This window comes from Pongo pygmaeus, chromosome 3 (assembly GCF_028885625.2).
Source record: "Pongo pygmaeus isolate AG05252 chromosome 3, NHGRI_mPonPyg2-v2.0_pri, whole genome shotgun sequence".
NCBI classification, from domain to species: domain Eukaryota; kingdom Metazoa; phylum Chordata; class Mammalia; order Primates; family Hominidae; genus Pongo; species Pongo pygmaeus.
Window position 1 is genome coordinate 44,963,823 of NC_072376.2, and position 8,983 is coordinate 44,972,805.

At 31.2% G+C, this 8,983-nt stretch overlaps 1 non-coding gene across 1 annotated transcript; it reads left to right on the forward strand.

Annotated features, from left to right (window-relative positions):
* The first annotated feature begins 202 nt into the window (after window positions 1-202).
* LOC129035887 (U6 spliceosomal RNA) lies at window positions 203-306 on the forward strand. Its single transcript, XR_008502381.1, has one exon. It is a non-coding gene; the product is annotated as a U6 spliceosomal RNA (small nuclear RNA).
* The last annotated feature ends 8,677 nt before the right edge of the window (window positions 307-8,983 follow it).

Sequence of the window (8,983 nt, forward strand, 5' to 3'; positions counted from 1 at the left end):
TTATTTCTGATATAATAATTAATAATGCTGTTACTGGATATAAGTTGTTTTCTCAGTTGTAACTGAGATAAATATTATTTTCATATTCTGTCACCTATCTTTTAAATTTTTTAATGACTTTATTTCCTTTGCTTTAAAATAATTTTAAATTTTCAAATATTCACAGGAATTGTTATTTTTTATTAAGATTTTATGGTTAGTCGTCACTTGAGTGGCACATATATTAAAATTGGAATGATACACAGAAGATTAGCATGGCCCTTGCACAAGGATGACATACAAATTCCTGAAGCATTACATTAAAATTTATTTAAAAGTAAACATAATAAATAAATGAATAAATTAATTAATTAAATAAAAACAAGATTTTATGGTCAATTCATAATAACCCTCTCCAGTTCAAGGTTTAAAACATTTTATTACTATCCTGTTTTACTGATTTTATTGTTCTAAATTCTACTTTGGAATTAGTATTAAATTTGACATTTCTTTTATTATGAATTATAATGAATAATACAAATTTATTTTAATTGTTGCTCCAAATGATATGGGCAATTACCCCAATACCAGTTATTGAATAATACATTCCTTACTCCATTTATTAAAAATTATATTTTAATCAAATATTACAGTAAATGTCTCTGTACTCTCAATTCTGATCCATTGATCGAAGTGTAGGCACAGAGTATGACTGGCGTATTTAATATTCATCTCTGGCTCTTGATATTGTTAACATTATCCCAGCTACATCTACTGAACAGATGTGTGAGGAAAGATCAGGGGATGAAACTTAATAGGATTACATCGGTCATTATAATCCCACCATTTTGCTAGTGTTTAGACAAGGGGTAAGCATGTGAACCCACTTCTGGTAAATGACATATTGAAAGAATATTGCCTTTCTCCATATTAGGGATGATTACAGGAAGAATATTTTCTTTCCACTCACCGATTTCTTTCCTCATGGTTTGCTGTTGTTTAGGACTTGTCTGTTACCCTGGAAGGGATGTTGTAATGAGGAGACACAGATCCAGAGCTACTGGGAAAAAAAAATCCAAAGCTACCCAATTCCAGACAGTTTAAGTAAATAATAGAGAACATTATCTCTTAAATCATGGTCTCTCAGATATTTTATTATCTTCTGCCAAGCTGATAACATTGTTTGTTCCTATGCTGGCATCACACTGTTTTAATTATTAAGAACTCACTAAGTTTCAATATCATATATGAAAAGTTTTCCACAAATATATCATTTTTTACCTTTTTTGTTATCACCCTCACATGAGTATTTTTTAAGCAAGAGTTTATTTGTTTTAGGTCACAAAAATATTTTACAAATTGTATTAGGAATTTGAATTATAGTGGATGTGTTTACAAATTTGTAGACAATATTTTTAGAAAATGTACATTTCTTGGCTAGAAGTAAAATATGATTTCCAATTAATTAAAATAGGCTCTTAAGTAAATTAGTAAATATTTAAAACTTTCCTCATATAAGGTACATTTACATCAAAATATTTCTCTTTATTTTCTTATGATAATTTCTAACTGGTCACTTGACTTATTCCTCATATAGCTATTGCTTTATTTTCTTATAATTCATGGGCATACAATGATATCAACCATACATAGCAATAATTTTTATAATTTCTTTATTATAGTATTTTATATTACTGTGTTAGTGTATACTACCATATTAATGTAAGTAATAGGTGTGGTTGATTACTGATAGAATTCCTGACTTTAATGGGAATGTTTGATTATATCACTATTAGGCAAAATATTAAGTTTTATACCAATATATATGTTTTTAATTATTTTAATTATATTGAGATATTCTCATTTTATTGAGTTTTAAAACGATTTTATATTTTTATTCAGATTACTCTATGGCTTATTTTATATTGATCTATAAAAATGTTGACTTATATTAAGGTTTTTTAAAACATTAAGTCATCTTTGCATTTCTGAAGTTGTTAAACTGTTTTATTATCTTATTGTTTATTGTATTTACTATTTATTATTATATACTATTTATTCTATATGATCTACTACATTAAATATTGTGGAATTTATTTATCTTATTATAGTAGCTATATAAAATATTATTTACTGTTTATTACTTATTTTTTCAATGAATTCAGTAAATATGGTATCAACGCATGATTCTGTTTTATGATTTTTCATATAATGTAATGATATCATATGCTTCTTGAAATCACTTAAGATGAAATTTCTACAGATGTAAAATAATGATAATATGTAAGCACCAAGAGAGTGACTTCTTGTTTTTTTAAAGTAGAGTTTATTTGTAGAACAGTATTAGGTTTATATAGTTATTAAGCAAAATTTACAGATAATTCCAAAATATCCCCTCTTCACCCTTCCTCCAATCACAGTTTCTTCTGTTATTAACTTTACGCCTTGCTGTAGTACATCTGTTACAATTGATGACACATTATTTATAATTTATTGCTAACAAGCCCATAGTTTACCTTAGAGTTCCCTCTGTGTGTTCTATAGTTCTATGGATTTTGATAAACATGTGAATAATATTATGTATCCACCACTGTAGTATCATAAAAATGGTTTCACTTTGTAAAAATCCACTCTGCTACACCTAATTGTCCCCTCCCCACAGACTGAAACCCCTGGCAACCAGTAGCCTTTCCCTGTCTCTATAGTTTTGATTTCCTTACAAATAAATAAATAAATAAATAAATAAATAAATAAATAAATCCTGGCTCTGTAAGATTATGTGTTGTAGTTTTAAGGCAAATATCTGAGTGAGTTAAATTCATCCGAACGGAAGTACACTAATAACGGAAATGTGTGTGTAGGTATGAGCACGTAGGAATGCTGGCTGAAATAACGTGGCTAATGTAGTTGGGCTAACTTTCTGCTGTGTTCCGAATCCACCATCACCATTGGAGCCTATGCTAGATATGAAGGAGAAGTAAAGTTTACCTCAGTCATTCCTATCTCAAGAATTCAATCTTTCTTTTCCCCTGAAAACTTGCCAGCCTCTAGCAACATGTATATCTCAATGCTTTATGCCAAAATTGTAGGAATGTTTACTATTAGTTGAGATATTTTGTAGGCATTTGCCTCCACTAACCATAATTGTTGAGATACAGAGCAAGTACTCACGGACCTACATGGGGCAGGCACTGTGCTAGGCTGTAAAGAGGAAAGGGGTAGAAAGTGGAACTGAGTTTTAATAAATAAAATTGTTTGATCTCAAGTCCTTCTCAAAATTTTTTCTTATAAGTCATACTAAATGTCTTATATTTCTCTCAGAAAAATGACTGAATGTCTATATTTTAATCTGCCTAGGATTTTTCTTGTGAGAATTTAATAGGCTATGTAGGGTTCATGGCCCAAACTCTCCAACTACAAAAAAATACACAATATTTATTATCTGTTATCTGTATCATTATACTAATAAATTCACATACAATATTTTTGTTTACATTCTAATAAAAAATAAATCAGATTTCTAAGGAACTGCTCTCGTTGATAACCTATATAAATTAATGCTTATAAAATTTGGGTCTTAAACATAAACTTCAGAAACATTTTCGGAGCTTAATTGGCTAATTTCACATACTTCATTGGCAAAAGAAATTACACAAGAGATGGCTAGAGTTCTAAACATTTATTAAATTGCAGAGAAAAATGTATAGATGATGACTCACTAGCTTTCATAAAAAAGCTTGCAAAAACCTCATAATATTGCCAAAAAATGTGATGTGAAACATCAGTGTTTTTCTATAGTCATCTAGTCATCACAAATGCTATAAAATAAATATTTGAATTCATCTCCAGCTTATCCAGTTTTATAACTTAAAACGCTTTTTTGAGAATGAATTGCCTCAGTTATTGAAAAAGTTTGGAAATATCACTAGATTAATTATATTTTAACAATCAATATTGAGTAGTGGGCAGGGCATTCTAAGATCAGCCAAAAACAGTATAGCTACAATTTTTGCCTTTGGGAAATCTGATAAAGATTTTAAAGGATATTCTCTAGCATTGTTTTGACTTTTATAACTGCAAACACATTTTCTCTAGAAAAAAAGTAGTTTTGCTTCATATGGTTGAAAGTAAATTTCTATTATTTTCATATCTGAAAATTAATAGTACCTGGAATTTGTTCAAGTTAAACTGTCATTTCCAAAAGGATAAAACAAGAGCATTAAAAATGATTAATATTTTCACCAGAAAAAGCTAATAAGAAGAAACAGTGGATTTAAAATACTTCCTACATAATTTAAGTATGTATGATTGATTATATTTTCATTTCATTCATGTGTGGACATATTTCTCCCCAAGTATGTCATAAACTTTTTAAGAGATTAAAGTACATATCTTTTTTTTTAAATTACATCTAGCCCAGTATTAAACATGGAATATATATTTAACAAATACTTAATTGTTCATGGATTTTTTCTTTTGAATGAAGTAAAACAAACCTATCATAATAGTTCAATGATGGTTTTACTTGTAGCATCATCTATACACAATTCTTTGAAATTTTTTATTATTAGTATTCTATGTTCATGAAAATATGAAAAATAAAATACAAGAAATATTTAAAATTAAGTTAACAGCTTTACCCTTACGGTATGGATTATAATTCAGCCCATGAATCTAAGATATCATTATTAAAACAGAGATCAATGTTGTTTTATGTCCTGATCAATAGCAGTGTAGTAAAATATAGTGCTAATAATATTAGCAACACTTCCACAATAATTAACATATATAGACACAAGCCTAAGCATGTTACCTGGATTATCTCAAGTATTCCTCCTAAAAAGTCTTACAGATATATTTATTTTCTCTGGTTTACACATAAGAAAAATGAGAAGAGTACAGATTTTTAGTAAGTTTCCAAGTTTTATTTGAGAACAAAACTCATGCTCTTTAATTAATTGAAGTAAGTATTCTAACTGGGTCATCCCATTCTCCATCAGGACTTCTTGATTTTATAGTTCACTATTTCTCTTATATTACATCAAAAGTCTACTGAGTCTACACCTTTACTACCTATGCTACTCCCTCAAGTCATCACCCCTCTTTCTGTTCATCTTATAGTATTATAATGACTCTGTTGCATCTAATTTTAGCCTTTTGGCACCTCTCTGTTTGACTGCAAAACTGCAAACGTCAGTAAATCACCCTCTTTCCCTACTTTAAGCCTATCCTGGGATAGCTGAACGCGACAAGAGAAAAACACAACCATACTGTCAGGGCTTACTTTAAATCCATGATCATTTCATTAAAGCAAGCTCATAGTGGTGCCAGGTAATCTTATTTCAGTTTAATGGTCCATTGACTCTCACACACTTCTAGAAGTAATTTTATTAATTTTTCTCTTGTCACATCTTCCAGTCATACCTCCATTGTCATTCTCAACTGACCGTTTTCTTCCTATTTGACTAAAAAATTATGAGCTGGTGGAAGAGTACTTCAACACAATGCCACCAGCACAGTATGCATGTACTGGAAGCTTTGCCCAGATACTCAATATTTCCTTCTGCTACCAACAACAGTCTGTCTGGGCTCCTATCTAAAACCTGTTTGTCTACTTGTGCCCATTGTTCCATCCTTTTCTTCCTACTCAAGGACATAGATCTATCAATATTCCTATCTCTCTCCTGTCTTTCCCCTACATCATCAAATTTTTTCCTACCTATTAGAACTTTCCTAATAGCATTCAAACTTGCTTAAATTTTTCAAAATTCTCACCTTTCTTAAATTTCTCTGTAATCAATCACCACATTTATTACCTTTATTTCAACCCTCCCCCCCAAAAATTACTCTATGTCCTCAATTCCTCTCTTGCCATTCTGAGTCAAGACTATTCCAATGAATGGATTTTCTACCACTGTTCTTTTGAAATTGCTATATAAAAACATTAGTGGCTTCCACATTGTCAAACACTCTGTCTTTATTGCAGTTGACAGAAAATTAAACATAGTTGATCATTTGCTCGTTTTTGATGGGTTTTTGTTTTTCACTTGGCCTCTAGTTCATCTATTTCACTGCCTTCTCCTTTCAAGTCTGCTTTGCTGGTGTTTCTGCATTACTTTGACCACTTCATATTCAAGGGCTATAAGATTTAGTAATTGAATCTCTTCTCTTAATCATTTATGTGCACCCTCTTGGTGATCTCATGCAATTGTATTGCTTTAGAATCATATCTCAGCTAATGTTCATAGACTTTGTATCACTGGCTGATAACTATTTTTTGAACTCCAGACTGATACATTCAAGTATTTATTTGGTAATAAATAGGTGTCTAACAGAAGTCAGAAAATTAACATATCCCCAAATGTGTTGCTTTCATATCTCAAAAACTGTTTCTTTTCCATCCAGTTCTATTTCAGTTATAGACTACTTCCTGATTTTAATTTCTGATACCAAAACTTAGACTCATCCTTGAATGTTTCCCTTTTCTTTCATTCAGACTAAATTCACCAGCAACCTATTTGCTTTACTTTGAAAATGAATTAATAGTTCTACCACCTCTTAACACTGTCATATCTGCTATCTTGGTCCAAACCATCATTTCTCACCTGGATTATTCTTGCAATTGCATTCTAAATCTTCTCCGCAATTCTGACCCTGCTTTTCTGTTTTAAACACAGCAGCTACATAATATTTTAAGAATTTATTTCATGCTATTAATCTTTTAAATTCCTCCTCTTCAGTGTGTTTTCTTATCAATCAATACAGGGACAGAAGCCCGTATGTACCCATCATAACCAATACCTGTTACCTTTCTGACTCTGCCATTCACTCTCCTCAATACTTCTGTGATCCAAACCCTGGTCTACTTGCTGTTCTTCAAGGCACTTGCACCTGATATTTCTTCTACCTATAATATCTTCTGTTCACAAACCTGGTAATCCTATTCCATTCCTTTATTTATTTTTATTCATAGCACTTTTACTATGTTCTACATGTAATGCTTGTTTCCTCTTCAATTCTCCCACACCAATAGGGAAGGAGCTTGAATTTGCCACTGTAGTTCAAAAATGTAATGCCTACTGTTGATAATGCACTAAAAATATTTGCTCAATGAATATATGAACAAAGTAATGAAAATGATGGAGAACAAATCTAAATCTAGAATTAAAATTAAGGAATACTCAAAGATGTAACTCTTTTCAAATGAGTTCATTTAAGGACTGTTGTAGAAAATAGTTTTCTTTTAATGTTGATCAGTGCAGACAATTCAGATAATTTCTCAAAGTAAGTTTGGCTTTCTGACAGTGTAAATAAATTGATAATTTCCCACATTTTATATCAATGTCTAACATGATCACATTCCAAACTAAAGAATGTGTAGGCTTTTAGAATAAGTCTGGAGATGTGAATATGTTGTACCTTTCAATTAATTCCAGTTCAGTTTTTATATCATTTTCTGTGAATGAATTACTATGCAAAGTTGCAGATGTGTAATAAACACAAGCACAATATACATAATCTGAAGAATTTCTTATATACAAAATCATAGAATTGTAAAATTGGAGGAGCTGTTTGAACCTTGGAAGGTATTTCAAAGAAAAAATAAGAGAAACTGTTTTCTTTGGTGCAGGTTAACTAAAGGAACATATTAAGTATGACACAACTTGAATAGTAATTATAGTCTTCATTCATTAATTGCCTACTACAAGCTGTTCAATGCTGGGTGTTGTGTGTGTGTGTGTGTGTGTGTGTGTGTGTATATATGTATATATATAAAATTATGCATACAGAAAAGCCCATTTTGGACAGAAGCAAACGATGCTGTTTGATATATTCATAATATTTTATTTCAATATCAGGCAGGCAGCAATTTATTATTGCTTACTTAGCTAATAAATTTTAAGAAGAAAAAACTAGTGGTAGAAAGCACATGACATATTTGTATAATCTGCTACATATTTGTGATTATGGCACTTTGAAAAGCTTATTTGAAAGGAGAAATAAAATATAATATGTTGTGTAATAAAAAATGTCTTGATTATTCAACATTGTATTCTAACAAGTACAGCATTTGGTCTAATTTAACATTTTAACAATGAGTATTCCCATACCACTTTACTCAGTTAAAATATTAGCCTACAAATAGATCTTGATCAATATATATAGGTGCTCAGACACTATGTGAATAAATAGAAGAATTATTCTTTAAGGATGAATATTTTTGTAACAATTATTTATTTACTAACTCATGAAGACCTATACTTCTATAATGCTAAATTATTGGCATTTAAACAAGTGAGCATTTCTGAAAGTATGCATATAGAGATGTCAAAACTGGTGCAGACAGCGACATAACCACGCATTCAAATACGTTCAAATATGGAATTTTATTCAAAACATTTAAAACCGGTATGATACCATCACAAACCAGTCAGAGTGAGTGCATTTTTATATCACTGGCACCCCAACACACACCCTGTGGTGGCAGGTGTTAATCCTAATGGTTCTGGTCATCTGGATGTTGAGGGGAGGAGGTCCTCTGTGTGGTCAAAGTAGTATGGAGAATGGAGGGAGGAATGTGACAAGTAGCAGATAAGAAATAATTTACTATTTTTTTTGTTTGTTTGTTTTGTTTTTTTTTTGGTTTTTTCTTTTTTTTTCCTTTTGAGACAGAGTTTCTCTCTGTTGCCCAGGCTGGAGTGCAGCAGTGTGATCTCGATTCACTGAAACCTCCATGATTCTCCTGCCTTAGCCTTCTGAGTAGCTGGGATTACAGGTGCCCACCACCACGCCCAGCTAACATTTGTATTTTTAGTAGAGACGGGGTTTTGCCATATTGGCCGGGCTAGTCTCAAGCTCCTGACCTCAAGTGATCTGCCCACCTCAGCCTCCCAAAGTGCTGGGATTACAGGCGTCAGCCACCACGCCTGGCCTAATTTAACATTTGAATAATGAGTATTCCCATACCACTTTACTCAGGTAAAATATTAGCCTAGAAATAGAT